Below are 16,282 nucleotides of genomic sequence, written 5' to 3'. Positions count from 1 at the left end.
TTCTTCTTTTTCTTACTGAGAAACAATAGATTCAGGAATTTGATCATGGGAGAATATTGTGGAATAATGATGAGAGCTAAATTTAAAGGTCTCAGTATTTGTATAGAAAGATCAAAATAAAATAGGTTTTTTTGCGCATTATTATAATATTGGTTTTTTTTTTTTTTTTTTTTTTTTTTTAAATCAAGAATGGAAACTTAAAACACACAAGATACTTGTTTTAAATGTCATTTCCAAAATGGCTTCTTCAGCTGTGACTCCTTCTGTTTTGTAGTTTTGTAGTTTTCACCATCCCCTGCAAAGCACCTGACACAGATAGCTCCGTTCGCTCCCTGCTTTAATTTTAGCCCCTCTACATCCCAGCAGGTTGAAGGAAAAAAAAAAAATAGAGGCACGTAGAGGCAGAAGAGTGGCAAAATCCTAGCCGGTGTTCGCTTTTTTTTTTCTCTCGTTAACAAAAGCAAGCGCTGGAGCCGTGGAGACGGTTAGAACTCAGGGGGAGTTAAGAAGTGAAACTGATAAGGATCCAGATTTCTGCTTTCTGGTTCAAATCCAGTTCTCGAAGCCATCTAGCCTTTTGAGAACCACTGCTAATTAAAGCAGTGTCTGCTGATAATGTAAGTCCGGGATACGCTGTTTGAATGGCTCTTTTGATTTAGCTGTGTGTGATGGTAAATACAGAAGCGAGGCAGATGGATTGCAGGCTGTAACTCAGCTTTCAAAGTGACATTTAGAGCGCACTGTACGAGGGGGGCGGGGGAGTTGTTTTCAAGTTCTCTTTGTGGGAATTACAATTATGTATAAGTTCAGCCCCAAGCACGATTCCCCACAGGGGATGGGCATGAGGAATAGACTATCTTCCGCAACGGAATCACATTGCTACATGACCTTCATGAAAACAAGGAGATGATTTTTCAGATAATTTTTGGAGGATGGCTGTGATTTAATTGCTGGCCCGTTGCAAGTGCTTTTTTGCCTAAATATTTCCCAAGGGTCCTTTCGCGAGTTTTCTGAGTTAATGGGCATTTCCTTGCATAGGTAGCCTCTGGACAACATCCTCCCACCTCTCCACCTGGTATCTATAAAATAGGCCGTGTGCCTTTGTAAATATCAGGATACAGTCAGTGGTCCAGGGATCGCCTCATGATTTTAAGTACAGATTTGATAACCTTCATCTTAGAAGATCAGACAGCCAGTAGGATTGCTTTTCCAAGCCTGTTGTAATTTCTCTAGGGATAGCATGTCATAGTGTGAGGCTGAAGGCAGAAAATGTCAGCATGAATTAACAAGCTTATTGCAGAGAGTGGGGTTCTCTTAAGCCTGTGGGAAGTGAAATAAAATCCCGACTGTTTTTTGCAGTTGAGCTCAGCTTCTCAGCTGGGAATTCCTGCAGATTTTGTCAGGCTGTCTGCTCTGCTCCCCTATAGGTCCATCCATCCATCCATCCATCCATCCATCCATCCATCCATCCATCCATCCAGATGCATGCAATCATTCCTCAGTCTAAATGCATTCATTCATCCACAGGGATGGGCAGTCTGATTTGTTCACTTCCTAGCTACTGCTACTACTATGTCTGAGGTGCAAAATGAGGTGACCCCCAAGACTTCCACAGAACCCTCTTGTAAGTTCAGTGCCATAATGGAGGTTCTCTGGGATTTCTCTCCCTGACTGGGGCACCCCCAGGACTTATAAGGTTCCCATTAGGGTCTCTTCCTTCAACCCGGCTTCACCCTGCACCTCACTTCCATTTTCTTTCCCCTAGAAAATTACAGCATGCTTTTTCATACTGATTTCCCTCTCCTACCAGGTCTCTGTTGTGAGTTTAACTTTAAAACTTCTTTGGAGTGGCCAAGAGATAAATGCTTCATCAGAGATCTTGAACCAGAAGCTCTTTGATTTATTTAAATACTTTAAAAAATTTTAATTCTTAACTCTCTCTCTCTCTCTCTCTCTCTCTCTCTCTCTCTCTCTCTCTCTGTATGTGTGTATGTGTGCGTGTGTTTGTAGATGAGCACACATGAGTGCAGATACCTGCAGAGACCGGAAGGAGGGTACCAGTTCTCCTGGAGCTAGAGAGACAGGCAGTTTGAGTCCTTTTGGTATAGTCACTAGGAGCCAAACTCAGGTCTTCTGCAAGAACAGCACATGCTCTTAACCATGAAGCCATCTGGCTACCTGCTCTGACTTACTTTTTAAAAGGGTTCTCTCAATGTTTTATTCATGTTGAGGATTCTTTGCAATCAATAGGTGATGTCTATTATGGAATTTAAAAATTCTGATTTTACGTTTCTGTTTGTTTCTTGAGAGAATATTGATATGTAGCTCAGGGTGGGCTAGAACCCCTTGTGTATCTCTGGCTGGCTTTGGATACAACATCTGCTTGACTGCTCCTACGCCTGGGTTGCTGTAGGATATTCATATTCTCTATTAGGAGATGCTATGGTCCAAATGTGCCCTCTCAATTCATCTGCTGAAAGTAGCCAATGTGCTTCTACTGAGGACTGTTTTGTGTGTGTGTGTGTGTGTGTGTGTGTGTGTGTGTGTGTGTGAGAGAGAGAGAGAGAGAGAGACAGAGAGAGAGAGAGAGAGAGAGAGAGAGAGAGTAGTTAAGTTGTGTGGTTGGAGACCTAATGTAATGAATGAAGTTAGGATCTTGTTAAAGACTTTGAGGGAAATGAGACAGGATAGAACAACTGTTCATTTTTTTTCCTTTTTGCAATTTATCATTTCTCTATGCGAGAACACATAGGAGTCACCATCTCCACTAAAATGTAAACCAAGCCTTCTCCAGACACAACATGTTCAGTGCCTTGATCATGAACTCCAAGGTGCACGACAGTGAGAAGGCAAACTCCTATTCTTTATAAATGATGTAGATTTAGGTCCCTAGTCACGCAGCACACATGGACTAAGGCATTCACAGCACTGTATGAGACCACCGTGTAAGCTATGTTATGTGAGATGCCAAAATACGCAGATCTTGGAAATTCAAATCCTATTTTCATGTCTTGCAATGACTCCTCTATTTCACCGGTCTCTCATCTTCTTTGAGTTGCTGGGCTGTAATTATAGCTATTCTCTAATTTCTTAATATATCTTTCACATTTTCATTAGGGTCCCTTATTATGTGATCTGTACTTTTCAGTGGTGATATGTTAATTTTTTTAAGTGATGTTTTTATTTCTGAGTTGGGATTTGTACATGGGGAGCTATTGACAGCTACTAGCTTCTAGGAGAACGACAGTCACGTTTCTCTAAGGATGTGGCCTCTGGTGGGTAGACCACCATCCAGTGGAGACCACATATCCAAGAGTATATGAGCATTATAAACTATAGTTGATGTGTTAAGGGGGAATCAAAAGAGGACACAAGTTGGATGGGTGAGGAAAGGACAGATATGACCAAAATGCATTGCACAGAAGTCTCAAAAAACTAATAAAAATGAGAAACAACCCGGGTAATGTAACTGAAATGATCCCATTTTAGAGGATTGAAAACTGACTTGTGTGGCTGTGATGTGCACGTGGTGGTGCCCATCTCATGGGTCTTAGACACTCAATGTGGGGTTTTATAGGAAGGGACGAGAAGGAGGAGAGACAGAAAGCATCCTGGTGCACATGTGAGTGCACAGACTGTTCGACAGATCTCAGACACACAGTAAGCAACACTGCTTGGTTCAACATTTTATTAAAAGCCACTTTCTACAACGCGGAAGATCAAAGCCATACTGAGTTCCCCTCCCCTGCCAGCCCTCAAAGAGGCTCAAGCCCAGAGCCTAAGTATCTTTATCTAGCGCTTTTTTCCTTTTACATAATATTTTCCCAGGAAATGAGCATTTCTCATAGTCTTTTAAGAGACTTTTCCTATGAAGTATACAGTTGAATATTCAGAAGAGCAGGTAAGATTTACTTTCTGTAGCTTTCCGTAAGTGTAATAGGTACAGGGACCCAACAGTTCAGCAATATGCATTCTGGCAGGTAGTTTTACCCTAGGAAATTCTTCGAAGCAAAGAAAAATACATGTGCTTGACTGCAACAATGCTTGTGCAGTATTGTTCATAAACGTAACAAACAGTAGAACATTGCTAATCTATGGTGGCAACACCTAAGGGAACTGGGAAGCATGAAGTGTATCAGCCCCTGTTTTTATTATTTTGCTAGAAAATACAGCATTTATCTAAAGTAGAAAAGAATCATAGATTATCCATGTCACAGTCATTATGGATTTGTCCATGAATGTATTTGTTCAGGATACCCCCATTTGCCAAACCATATAAATCATTTTCTCTTTTTATTTATTCTTCTCTCATACAATACATCCCAACTGCAATTTCCTTTCTCTGCAGTCCTTCCAGTTCCCCCACAAATCCTTTCTCCCCCAGACCCACTGCTCCTCTGCTTCTCTTCAGAAAAGAACAGGCTTCCCAGGGATATCAATCGAACATAGCATAATAAGAAACAATACAACAAGGTACAAACCCTCACATCAAGGCTGGATGTGGCAACCCAATAGGAGTAAAAGGGTACCAAGAGCAGGAAAGAGTCAAGGACAGACTCCACTCTGTTAGGAGTTCCACAAATATCGAAAGCTAAACAAACACAACATATATACAGAGGACCTGGTGCAGACCCATGCAGACTCCATGATTGTTGCTTCAGTCTCTGTGAGCCTGTAAGCTCCGCTTAGTTGATTCTGGGTGCTTTGTTCTCCCAGTATCATTGATCCCTCCGGCTCCTACAGTCTCAACTCTACAATTTTAAGTGTCCACATGAGGATAATTCTGTAGCATACATTCTAGTTTTCAATTTTACTGGAATTTCAAATAGCTGAGAATGATCTTTTATTTTGGGTAAAAAACTCATATTTTGCTGGCTGTGCTGACTGATGAAAGTGTATCAGAAAGGATTGTAAGACCATCTGAGACATGGTACTGAATTCACCTGGCCAGCAGGTCTATAGAGGCCTTGAGTGCATTTATGCTTCTGCCTGTGTAAGGCCAGCTACCTGGAGGATGCAAAGCTCCTTAGGGTTAGGAGACCTCATGTTCTTGGTACTTTATTATCCAGGTCAATGTGGACTGGTAATCTTAAAATTCTGAGCTGTATAAACATGCCACGTAGATGCCTAAGTGTGTGTGTGTGTGTGTGTGTGTGTGTGTGTGTTGAACTATATAAAATTTGATACATTTCAGAGACCTCAAACTAAGCCTAAATAGCATACTCTTAAGTTTCAGACACATATGGAAAGCTGGTTATTTGACACATTTCCAGGACCATTTCAAAGGATGTTGAGGAGTCTCAGGAAGAGACATACCCCAAGGGAGGAGGCAGATGGGATACTTAGGTTTTTTTTTCGTGAAAAGCAGTAATCCACAAATATGAGGGCTGGCTTCTCATTCTGACTGATCTCCAACTCATCCTCTCCAGTCATGACTGTGAGTAATACATTGAGTTGTCTTTCATAGGATCTTCATAGGATATGAAAAGCCAGAATACAAGTACGCTTGATGCTGTGGCATGGGAGAGTCCCGGACACACTTACGCAGATTGATGGCAGCAACTGGGACGTTGGCATCACTGCAGGCCTTTGGCATTGGCAGTAGCATCACCAGAGAGTTATGTGAAAGCGATCCAGAGTATGACACAAGGGACACAGCAGTTTCTGTGTGTTTGCCAATACCCCCATCAAAGAGGAGTGCTGAAGTGCAGAGATTGTGAAACTTTCTCTTAGTGCGTAAAACTATCTATAGAGATATTTTCATGTTTTTACATATAGTATTTAAAAATTTTAGCTTGTTTTTTTGACAGCTTCATGTACACATATAATACTCAGCCCTCCTCCCTCTCTTATGCACCTCCTAGTCTCTCTCCAACATTCTACTCCCTCCTAGTCTCCAACTCATTTTCATGTCTTTTAAAAAATATTATTATTATTATTGGCTTTGTGGCCCACTGGGTTTAGTCATTGTTACTCTAGTGGGCACGAATGTGGAGCTCTCTGCTGGAGCACGAGTAATCACCAGGGGCTACATCATTCAAGACCATGACTTCCTCTTGACTGCCTTTTGCTCCTCTCTGTGTGGGAAGACCCATGAGCTCTGCTCCCCATCCATGACTGAAAGTTTACAGGCTCATTCTTGTCTAGTCCCTATGCAGGCATGTGTAGTCTTGAGTCCATAACTACTATGGCCATGGCATACCTGTAAGACAATATTTCATTGCTTTACTCTGCATTCAGCTATTGCATTCTCCATGTTGATTGTTTTTGCAGTGTTCCTTGACCTTTGTACCGAGGGATGTGAGTGTCCTCATCAATGCTGTACATGCAACAAGTCATTTACTTTCGGTACCTTAACCAGCCACAAATCTATACATTAATTGTAAATTACTGCATCCTGAAAAGGGACATTTTAAAAATTAAGGCCAAGGACAGTATTGGTCCATGGGTATAAACATAAATATTTAAGAAGCTATTTGATAACATATTTATTCATCAAAACAAAAATAGTAGGGTCACCCTCATGCCTATGACTTCTCTAGCTTAGCACTTTGACCCAGGCATGAACTCCCTTCAAATGGATCAGGACTCAACTCCAATCAGAAATCAATTTATTACCCCCATGAAGGTAATAGTACGACTATTGTACTATTTACCACCTCTTGCTTTGTAGCTGGCATTAAACCGCAAAAGGTTGAAAGGTGAGGAAGGCTACTGTTTACTGCTCCCCTCCCCTTGTTTCCCCCATAATAACTTTGGCCAGTTTTGGCTTGGTTTATTTGTATTCTTCAACCAAGGTGTGTGGTGTCTTCAGAAATAGGGTCTTACCATCCTGTTTTGAAAGCAATCGATGGCAATGGCTATCATCTTACGGTTTTGGAGGCCACTGTGGCCTTCTTGGTCAACAATAGCTAGGGAGGTGTCCCATGACTAACACTGGGAGTTTCCTTTAATAACTCCTGGCTTCTGGGATAAGTATTGCTCACCTATGCAGGACACATATTCAAAGAAGCATTTTAAAATTATTTTATGTTTAACAATGTGTATTATGTCTCTGTGTGTATGTATGCACAAATGAGCATGGGTCTCTACAGAGGCCAGAAGAAGGCATTGGATCCCATGGAGTTGAAGTTACAGACAGTTGGGGATCATCTGACATCTGTGGGAACCAAATTTCAGTCTTCTGCAAGAGCAGCAAGTGCTGCTCACTGTTACAGTGCCTATCCAGTCCCCCAGTGTCTCTTCTTTAAAAAAAATTCTGCCCCCTTATTTTACTAGCTTAAAAACTAGTTTGTTTTCTTGGGAACTTTTTATACATCATTAGTTTTGGTGAATCCTTTCTTGTATCCTCCCTTCTTCTATCTCTATTCAAACTTGTCCATCCCTAGCATTCCCTTCTATTTTTATAACACATGTGTTCTGCCATCCCACCTTCCTTAAGGCCTCTGTCCCCACCCTCAAGCCTCCTTCTGGCTTCTAAGTCTCTATAGATATTACAGTTGAAATTAACAAATCTATAAATTCAAAGCTGTGATCTACATATGAGCGGGAACATACAGAGTCTCACTGTCAAGCCAAGGGTTATTTGGCCTTACCTCACTAAGCGTATTTTCCCCCAATTTTAACCATTTCCTGAATATTTAATTATTTCATTTTCTCTTTATGACTGAATAAATTTTCATTGTGTATAGGCACCATGTTTTTATTATCCATTCATCACTTGATGGATATTTAGACTGATTCCATTTCTTACATATTGGGAGTGGAGCAACAGTGAACATCGATCTACATGTGTCTCTTTAGTGAGATATGTCATCTTTTGGGTACATCCTCAGGTGTGATATAGCTGTGTCATATGGTAGTTCTATTCATCGATAGTGCTCTTTCTTCTTTACTTCCATCCTCCTCTTCTTCCTTCCCTCCTTCCTTTGTTCTTTTAGAAAACAAAATATTAATATTAATTTTCAAAGTGTCTATAATTTTACACTCTCACCAACAGGTATAATATTTCCTCTTTATGCACATCCAAGCTGGCATTTGTTATCATTTGTAACCTTCATGATGGACATTGACTAGAGAGAGATGCAATCTTAAAGTACTTTAATCTGTATATCCCTGATAACTAAGGATTATGAACACTTTTAAAAGTGTTTCCTAGCCATTTGTATCACTTCTTTTGAGAACCATCTTGTCAGTTCTATACTCCATTTTTAAATTAAGTGCTTTGGGGTTTTTTGATGCTTGGCTTCCTTAGTTCCTTAGTTCTTTGTATGTTTTAGAGTCTCATGATTTTTCTTTTTTTTTTTTTTCCTTCTTCTTCTTCTTCTTTTTTTTTTTTTTTTTTGGTTTTTTGAGACAGGGTTTCTCTGTATAGTCTTGGCTGTCCTGGAACTCACTCGGTAGACCAGGCTGGCCTCGAACTCAAAAATCCACCTGCCTCTGCCTCCCAAGTGCTGGGATTAAAGGCGTGCACCACCACTGCCCGGCCATGATTTTTCTTTATGTAGAAGTTTTTTATTTTGTGAGGCCCCATTTGTCAGTTATTGATCCTATTTCATGTGCTACCAGAGTCCCATTTAGAAAATCCTAGTCTGTGTCTATGTGTTGAAAGATACTGCCTTCTTTTTTCCTCTAGAAGTTTAGGGTGGTAGGGCCCTTGACCCATTTGGAGTTGAATTTGTACAGAGTAAAAGATAAAAGTCTGGTTTTAGGGCTGGAGTGGTGTAATGATTAAGAGCATGTTCAGCTCAGGCAGAGGACATGATTTCAGGCCACATGTCTCAAGGGTCACAATTGTTTGTAACTCCAGATTCAGGGAATCTAATCTTTTTGCACTCTTGTGCATATATACTGCTTTTCTATACATGCAATTAAAAATAAAATAAGACTTAAAGAAAAAGAGTTTAGTTCTATTTTGCATGACAAAATCCAGGTTTCTGAGTATCATTTATTGAGATTGTCACTTCTTCAGTATGTGTCTTAGCATCTTGGTTAAAAATCAGGTTGCTCTGTAGTAGAGTAGAGCTTGAGGTCAGCAGTGGGTGATACCTCTGCAAGTTCTTTTATGGACCAGGATTGTTTGAGTTATCCTTTTTTTTTTTTTTTTTTTTTTTTTTAATATGAAATTAAGTATTGTCCTTTCAACATCTGTAAAGAATTGTGTTGGAATTTTGTTAGGGATTGCATTGAATCTGTATATTACTTTTGGTAGGTTGGCCATTTTTTCCTATGTTAATAGTATTAATTCATTAGCATGGGGGATCTTTACATCTTCTGGTATTTTCTTCAACATCTTTCTTCAAAGACTTGAAGTTCTTGTCATACAGGTTTTTCCACTTGCTTGGTTAGGGTATCCCAAGATATTTTATATTGTAGGTGACTATTGTGAAGGGTGTTTTCCTAATTTCTTTCTCAGTCCATTTGGCATTTGTATATAAAAGGGCTACTTATATTTTTGAGCATCTTGTATCCAGCCATTTGGCTGAAGGTGTTTATCAGCTGTAGGAGTTCCCTGGTAGAATTTTTGGAGGTCATTTATGTATTCTATCGTATATCTGCAAATAACAATTTTTTGATTTCTTTCTTTCCAATTTGTATCTTCCCAGTTGTCTTATCATTCTTGTCTCCTCCAGCCTTGATAGGAAGCTTTAGCCTAGTCTTATTGTATCTTGTTACATCATCTTTGTTCTTTCTGAAAGGAAATGGAGGGGCAGTGGATCTGGGGTAGACAGAAGCTAGGGAGGGGCTTGGAGGAATGGAGGGAGGGGAGGCTGTGGTTGGGATGCATTGTATAAGAGAAGAATAAAGAAAAAAACAAGGTAGCTACAGTTGCATGGACTTATATTTGGGTTTTCTCTTTTACTCCAATCAGCTGTGTGCCTGGTTTAATGTTAGGGTAATGCTGTTGCTACTACTATATTATAGTATAATTTGATGTCAGGTATGCCTATACTTTTCACAGTATTCTTTTTGCTCAAGATTGTTTTGACTTCATTGGGATTTTGCATTTCTATATAAAGTTTTAGATTTTCTCTGTCTATTAGGAACTAGAACTTTGCTTAGGATTGCATTGAATTTGAAGATTGCTTCTGTTTGAGATGGCTGTCTTCATGATTTTGATTTTTCAGCTCATAAAAATGAGAGATATCTTCTATCTTCCTGATATCCTTTTTTTTCTTTTTTCTTTTCCTTTTTTCTTTCTTTCCTTCTTTTTTTTTTTTTAAAGTATTTTAAAGGTGTTTTAAAAGATGTCTTTTGTTTCTTTGATTAGCCTTATTCCCAAGTACTGTATTTTTGTTTACTGTGAGTGGCCTTGTTTTACTGGTTTCCTTCTTGGCATGCTTGGCACTGGTCTAGACTATTGATTATCTTATATGCTGATTTTTGTATCATTGTGAATCTTGTCACACTTTGGTAAAGTGTTTATCAGCTCAGCCCTAAGGATTTTTTTTTTCTGCAGCATCTCGAAAGTCTCTTTTGTATAGGGTCATATCACTTGTATGAAGTAATATTTTACATCATCTTTTCCTATTTGTATGACTTTATTCCCCTCTCTTGTCTTACTGCTCTATGTAAGACTCAAACACTATATTGAATAGAGTAGAGAGAGTAGACATTCTTGTTCTTGATGTCTTTCATTTTTAGTTTTATCTCTTGATGGCTTTAGAATTCATGCTAAAGTTTCAACATATGAATTTCAAGATAGTTAACAATTAGTCCATAGCATTAAGTTAGGAAGGTTTAGTCTAGTCTTATTGCATGTTGTTACATCATCTTTGTTCTTTCTGAAAGGAAATGGAGGGGCAGTGGATCTGGGGTAGATGGGAGGTGGGGAGGTACTTGGAGGAATGAAGGGAGGGGAGGCTGTGGTTTGGGATGCATTGTATATATGCATTATATGATGAAGAGAGAAATGGTCTTTATGTCATTATGTCACAGCTACATGGACAGTGATATAGATAGTGTTTTTGACCATAAAGGGAAAAGGAAAACCAGCTCAATTTCCATCAAATATTGGTTGAGTTTGCCGGCTAATGAGAACTGAGAGAAAGGAAGACGAGGAATGTGGCTAAGTAGCTGCAGGTCTACCAGCTTCCCAGTGAACAGAACATTAGGTTGTTCTATTCAAAGCTATGAAATGTTTTTTTCAAAATTATAAATTTAATTATCATTTTCTTCATATGACAAGGTTACTAGGGAACTTTAAATGTTCGCCAAATCCTCTACCTTTCATTGTTGTGGTTCAGTGAGTTATGCAGGGTGATACTGTGGGAAGAAAGTAGGCCTGGGCATCAGCAAACATGGCTGAGAAAACTTGCTTAGCTCACTAACTCTCAATTTCCTTATCAATAAAAGGACACTGTTGAATAGATAAATTGAAGTTTCTCCCACATTAAATCTATGTAACTCTGAGTGTGCTATTGAAAGTTTTGACTTTGGTGATATCATGCTACAATTTCGTGATTCATCTAAGGAAGAGGGTAAGTCAAATTTGTTTTTCAAGTTGTTTTTCTACAGAATAACACTTCTTGTTCCAGTATTAATCACTACAATGTATTTAAAGGCACTCCACTCAATCTCTTGCCCAATGTCACATCTTGTTTTTTTATTGTCATTGATAACAGTTGAGTCAGTACTGCCTACGTGCACAGGTGGGTAGTGGTGGATAGATTGAATCAATATGCAGCATTTAAATGTAACTTTCAAGAAAGAATACTATTATTTAAAGAAGAATAAATATATTAACAAGTTTATTGGGATGCATACATGCACATATTACAGGAGAGTGTTTCAGATTTATAATTTTATACAAAGAACAGTATGGAATAAATATTGAGCAAAGATTTTTTTCTTAAAGTGAAAGAATTTGTTCATTTCAAAAAGTTCCAGTTACTTTTCCAAATGTCTGAAGTGGCTTAGCTCTTTAAATATAGAAATGAAGGGATTCTCTCTCTCTCTCTCTCTCTCTCTCTCTCTCTCTCTCTCTCTTTCTTTCTTTTCAAAGCAGATTAGTCTCTTAGTCATTAAGAAGTGGTAGCAAAATTTCAGATGTGTGTATTCATTTTAAGTCAGATTTGTTGGTGACAAAGCTCACTACTAAAAGTTCTAACATGCCAAGGAAATGTTCTGGAAGCAGAGACCCTTTGTTCTCATAGGTGAGGATTGTTGGTAATGGTCAGAACAGTCATGTGATGAAGGTGAAGTGTTATCTAGATTTAGGATTCCAGACAGAATCTCTTTGCCACCAAGTTGGGGAGATGTCTGGTGACTGAACATGAAATTCAGTGTTGTTCCAATGTACTCAGTATTCTTACTTATGTCCACTGACAACAGCCTTGTGCTTTAATGTGAGATTGAATAGTGAAACCACATAGATGAACACATAAAGAATCCAGAAAGTTCTTGTATGTATAAGCCTTACCCCACTCTCCAGTCTGGCCAAAGCTCAGCTCTGTTTCCTGTATGTGGAAATGAAAGGACACACTAGACTCTGAGCTCTCCTTTTTAGCCCAGCTGTAAACACTGGCTACCTTGTAGGACTCCAGTATGAGAGGAAGTTGTGAATTTCATAATAAGAGTTTTTGGGATATGTGCTCAAAATGTCTGAAACTCCTCAAATGGAGGACATATCTTAAAACAAGGAAAGCAGATTTAGAAGCATCTCGTTTGTCGACTGTTTGATAGACAATTGAATGGTGAAACATGGTTTCTGGGTTTGTGTGTGTCAATGTGAGACTGTACTTCATTCCTTTGGAAAAATAAAGATAAGAACAATATCATTTATTTTACCAAATAGTTTAAGTTCATTCAATATTTAAAAGATTGTTTTTTCTGAAATTATAGTTGTCCTTGTGTTTTTGTTTTTTTATCTTTATATTTACAAAGGAACATTTTTCTAAGATACAGCTACTGACCTGTATACCAAAGACCACTTTTTCTGACCTTCTTGTCTTAACTTTCAAATATCTTTAAAAGGTCCACAGAACTTTGCTTTCTTACCAAACTGTAGTCTAAATGATATGTTATCTTGTTTTGTTTTCTTAAAATCTGAAATTTTTTATCCAGCAAATATTTTTGTCATGTACAAAAACTTTCCTTATTTCATTCTTGTATAATTTATAAATAGGCCCATTTATTTTTATATAAGAAAATTTGATTCAAAGCTAACAAAGATTTTGAGCATCTCACCCACTAAGAGATTGCACTCCTGTTGTGTGTGTTCAGAGAGGTAAGGTTTGGCATTGGGATATTTGTTTTGTATTTCTGGTAGAATCATAAAACAAATAATAATGACTATAATATGTCTGTAATTAATACAACTTATTTTGTCAAGATTGACAGCCTTTAGCTCTTTGAACAACAAAGATTTCACTCATTAAAAAGTATGACCATGGGTGTATCAACAATCATTGGTGATTTTTGATCAGATTATGTAAAATGTTTAAATGACTTAAGTCTGATTTTCATCTTCATTTTTTTGAGTAATTTGTAAGAGAATGTGGAACTGTATGATGATATTTTATGAACTTTAAATCATTCTCTTCTGAAAGTCATGCTAGGAGCTGCCATTTAAAAACAAATACAAGTAAGACCACTCTAGAGAAATAAATGTGTTGGATTTAAATGGGTGAATGTTGTTGACGTGCATTAATGACCAAGACTAGTCTCAAAGTGGGAGCTCACCTGCCTTCCAAAATGAAAGACACCAAGCTCCCTGACGTGCTGCAAATATGGGCAATTACACTGTTCAGGTTTAAAGACTGAGTGAAAGGAAAGTTGGTGAATAAAAACCAGTCCCAGAAAATTGTCTCTGGCATAAGGCTGAACTTTGAATTTCATTTCAAGTTACTGAGTGGCTACTTATCTTGAATGGAATTACAGGCTATTTGTTTTCTGATGAGAACAAGCAAAATATGAAAATTAAGAGTGCTGCAATTTAACTATGCTTTTAAATCACTCAGTGCCTTTTGTTATTTTTAAGTTCATAGAATAAAATTACAATGAGTAAAGATGATCAGACACAGCGACACAAATCTATCCCTTTTATTATATGTTCCTCACCTCTGGACTTCTGTAAACTACACACTTGTTCTCAAAAGCTAATATTATATCTTTTTGAGAATGTTGTATCAGTAGAGTCATATCATAGATGTGCTAGTCATCTTTTTGTCTTTGTGACAGTATGACAGAAAGAAACTCAGCACAAAGGAGATTTCAATCCAAGGATGACAGGCTCCATTTCTTTGCACCTATGGCAAGAATATCAATGGTAATAGGAGTATATGGCTGATAAACCTCTCTCCCCTCTCTCTCTCCCTCTCTCTCTCTCTCTCCTCTCTCTTTTTCTTTCTATCTCTCTCATACAAATACACACAAAACACACACAGAGAAGGAGAGAAAAAGAGAGAGAGAGATGGAGAATAAATACTGACAAAATATACCTTTCATGGACATTTACGGACATTTCCCCAAAGACCTCCATTTTCCAACTCTTCTCTACTTCCTAATGTTCCACTCAGCTATCAATTCATCCACTGGTTGGTCCATTGATTATCTGTGAATCCTTCTGATAAGCCACTTCTCATGTCCCACTCTGAGCATTGCCATTCTAAGTAAACTTTCAACTTAAAGGACTGTAGGACTGTTACTGACCTTCTGAAGCTAATTTCTTTCGCTTGGAACTTGCCTTAAAGGTCTCTGCTCAGCCTGTTACCTGACTTGGCAGGGCAGTATCTACATCTTTCATTCACGACTTTTCTGTTAATGGAAACCTGACAATACTCTTCCTATGTCTATAAGTGTCTTCTGGTCTGAGTTCCTTCCATTGCTCAGGGTTTCTTTGAGGGAGAGGTTGTTGCTGTTTCATTTTTAATGACTTTTTTTTTTTTGGCAGAACAGTTACAAAAGACACAGCGTTTCCTTTCTGCTGTCATTACCATCCCCCCCCCTTGTCTACTTCTGGTTCTTCTGTTTTCATAAACAGTCTCAGATTGATGGCTAAGTTTCCATCTTGTCTCCATAGCAGCCAATTTTAGAGTACTGAATAAATTATTACTCTTCAAAGTCACAACTCTGAGAAGAAGTATTAAATATAATAGTATAATAGCAAGATTGTTATTAAAAAATTACAGTGAGGACAGCATGCAAAGTTATGTAAGAACCTTTACTAACACCTGTAAGCCACAAGCATGGTGAGGATATAAAGGACAGAGGATCTGTGGATAATGGCTCAATGAAAACATGTAGATGCAGTCATATGACTATTAGTACCAAATGCAATTGCCCAATCTCTCTCTTTAGATTTCACATTTGTGAATTAGGAATGTATTTTTTTCCTTCTAAAGATTACCTGTATGTAAAAGAAACTTTTATTTACCTGATGTAATTGTTGTCTTAGACAGACGCTTGCTGCTGAATAAACTCACTCCTTCCAGCTCTTTTTGAACTCTGGCTGGCTGGTTCAACTCAGTTTTCTTGGCTCCAACTCTTCTCCAAGCTGACTGTTTCAGTATGTCTTCTCTTGGCTTCTCACTGAATTGCTCTGCTTGGTTTCACACTATCTCTGGAGATTTGTTCTGCTGACCTGCACAGAACTGCATGAACTTGTGAACATTCTACTGTACTGCACTCACTGCACTGACTCTCAACTGACAGAACTCAACTCACTGACTTAACTTTACTGCACTGAACTGAACTGACCAAACAGAACTGACTGCTGATCGCTGGGATTAAAAGCATGTACCCCCATGCCTAGACCTAAGCTTTTTTGTACCTGGAACTTGTTCTGTACCAGGCTGGCATTGAACTCAGAGATCTGCTTGTGTCTGTCTTTTGGGATTAAAGATGTCTGTATTCCAGCCAGAATAACCATGTTGCTGGATTAAAATTCCTCCATATCTGTGCATAGTTAGTGACAGTTGGATCCCACATATCATGATTGCTTGAGCTCTGGGGAGGTAGGAATTCATTCATTGCTACCAGTAACACCAACCCTTAATTACAAAGGTTTCCTGACTTCAAAGGAAACAGCTATGGACAGTAAAAGAGACAAAGAAGTTATAGTGGTACAGGAGGATATTGATTAGGGTTTAGACCTGGTTGTGTCTGTTTACTATTACTTATGTACAAAGCCTCAAGATATCTGGAGATTTTCAATTATTGTGCTCTTGATCTTGGTAAGCAGAGTACTTTATGATACATTTTCTGTTACAACATACTAAAAATTGTTTTACAGTCCAGTGCTGCTTCCCCTGAGGCAGCCTTCAGTCAAGAAGAAATTTAT

The 16,282-nt window shown here is 38.4% G+C and overlaps 1 protein-coding gene across 5 annotated transcripts in view; it reads left to right on the top strand.

Moving 5' to 3' along the window:
- The window catches only part of Mlip (muscular LMNA interacting protein), a 314,951-nt gene that overhangs the window by 74,179 nt on the left and 224,490 nt on the right, over positions 1 to 16,282 (top strand). Inside the window, exon 1 of one of the 5 annotated variants that reach the window (XM_076937910.1) lies at positions 469 to 617. The exons of the other annotated variants lie outside the window; for them this stretch is intronic. The gene's annotated coding sequence lies outside the window, so the exon portion shown is untranslated. Of the gene's footprint in view, positions 1 to 468; positions 618 to 16,282 lie in introns of those variants that run through there. 5 annotated transcript variants of the gene reach the window in all.

Source organism: Arvicanthis niloticus, chromosome 7, assembly GCF_011762505.2.
Source record: "Arvicanthis niloticus isolate mArvNil1 chromosome 7, mArvNil1.pat.X, whole genome shotgun sequence".
Lineage (NCBI taxonomy): Eukaryota > Metazoa > Chordata > Mammalia > Rodentia > Muridae > Arvicanthis > Arvicanthis niloticus.
Note: the sequence above shows the minus strand (reverse complement) of the source record. Positions and strands in the feature narration are given on the sequence as shown.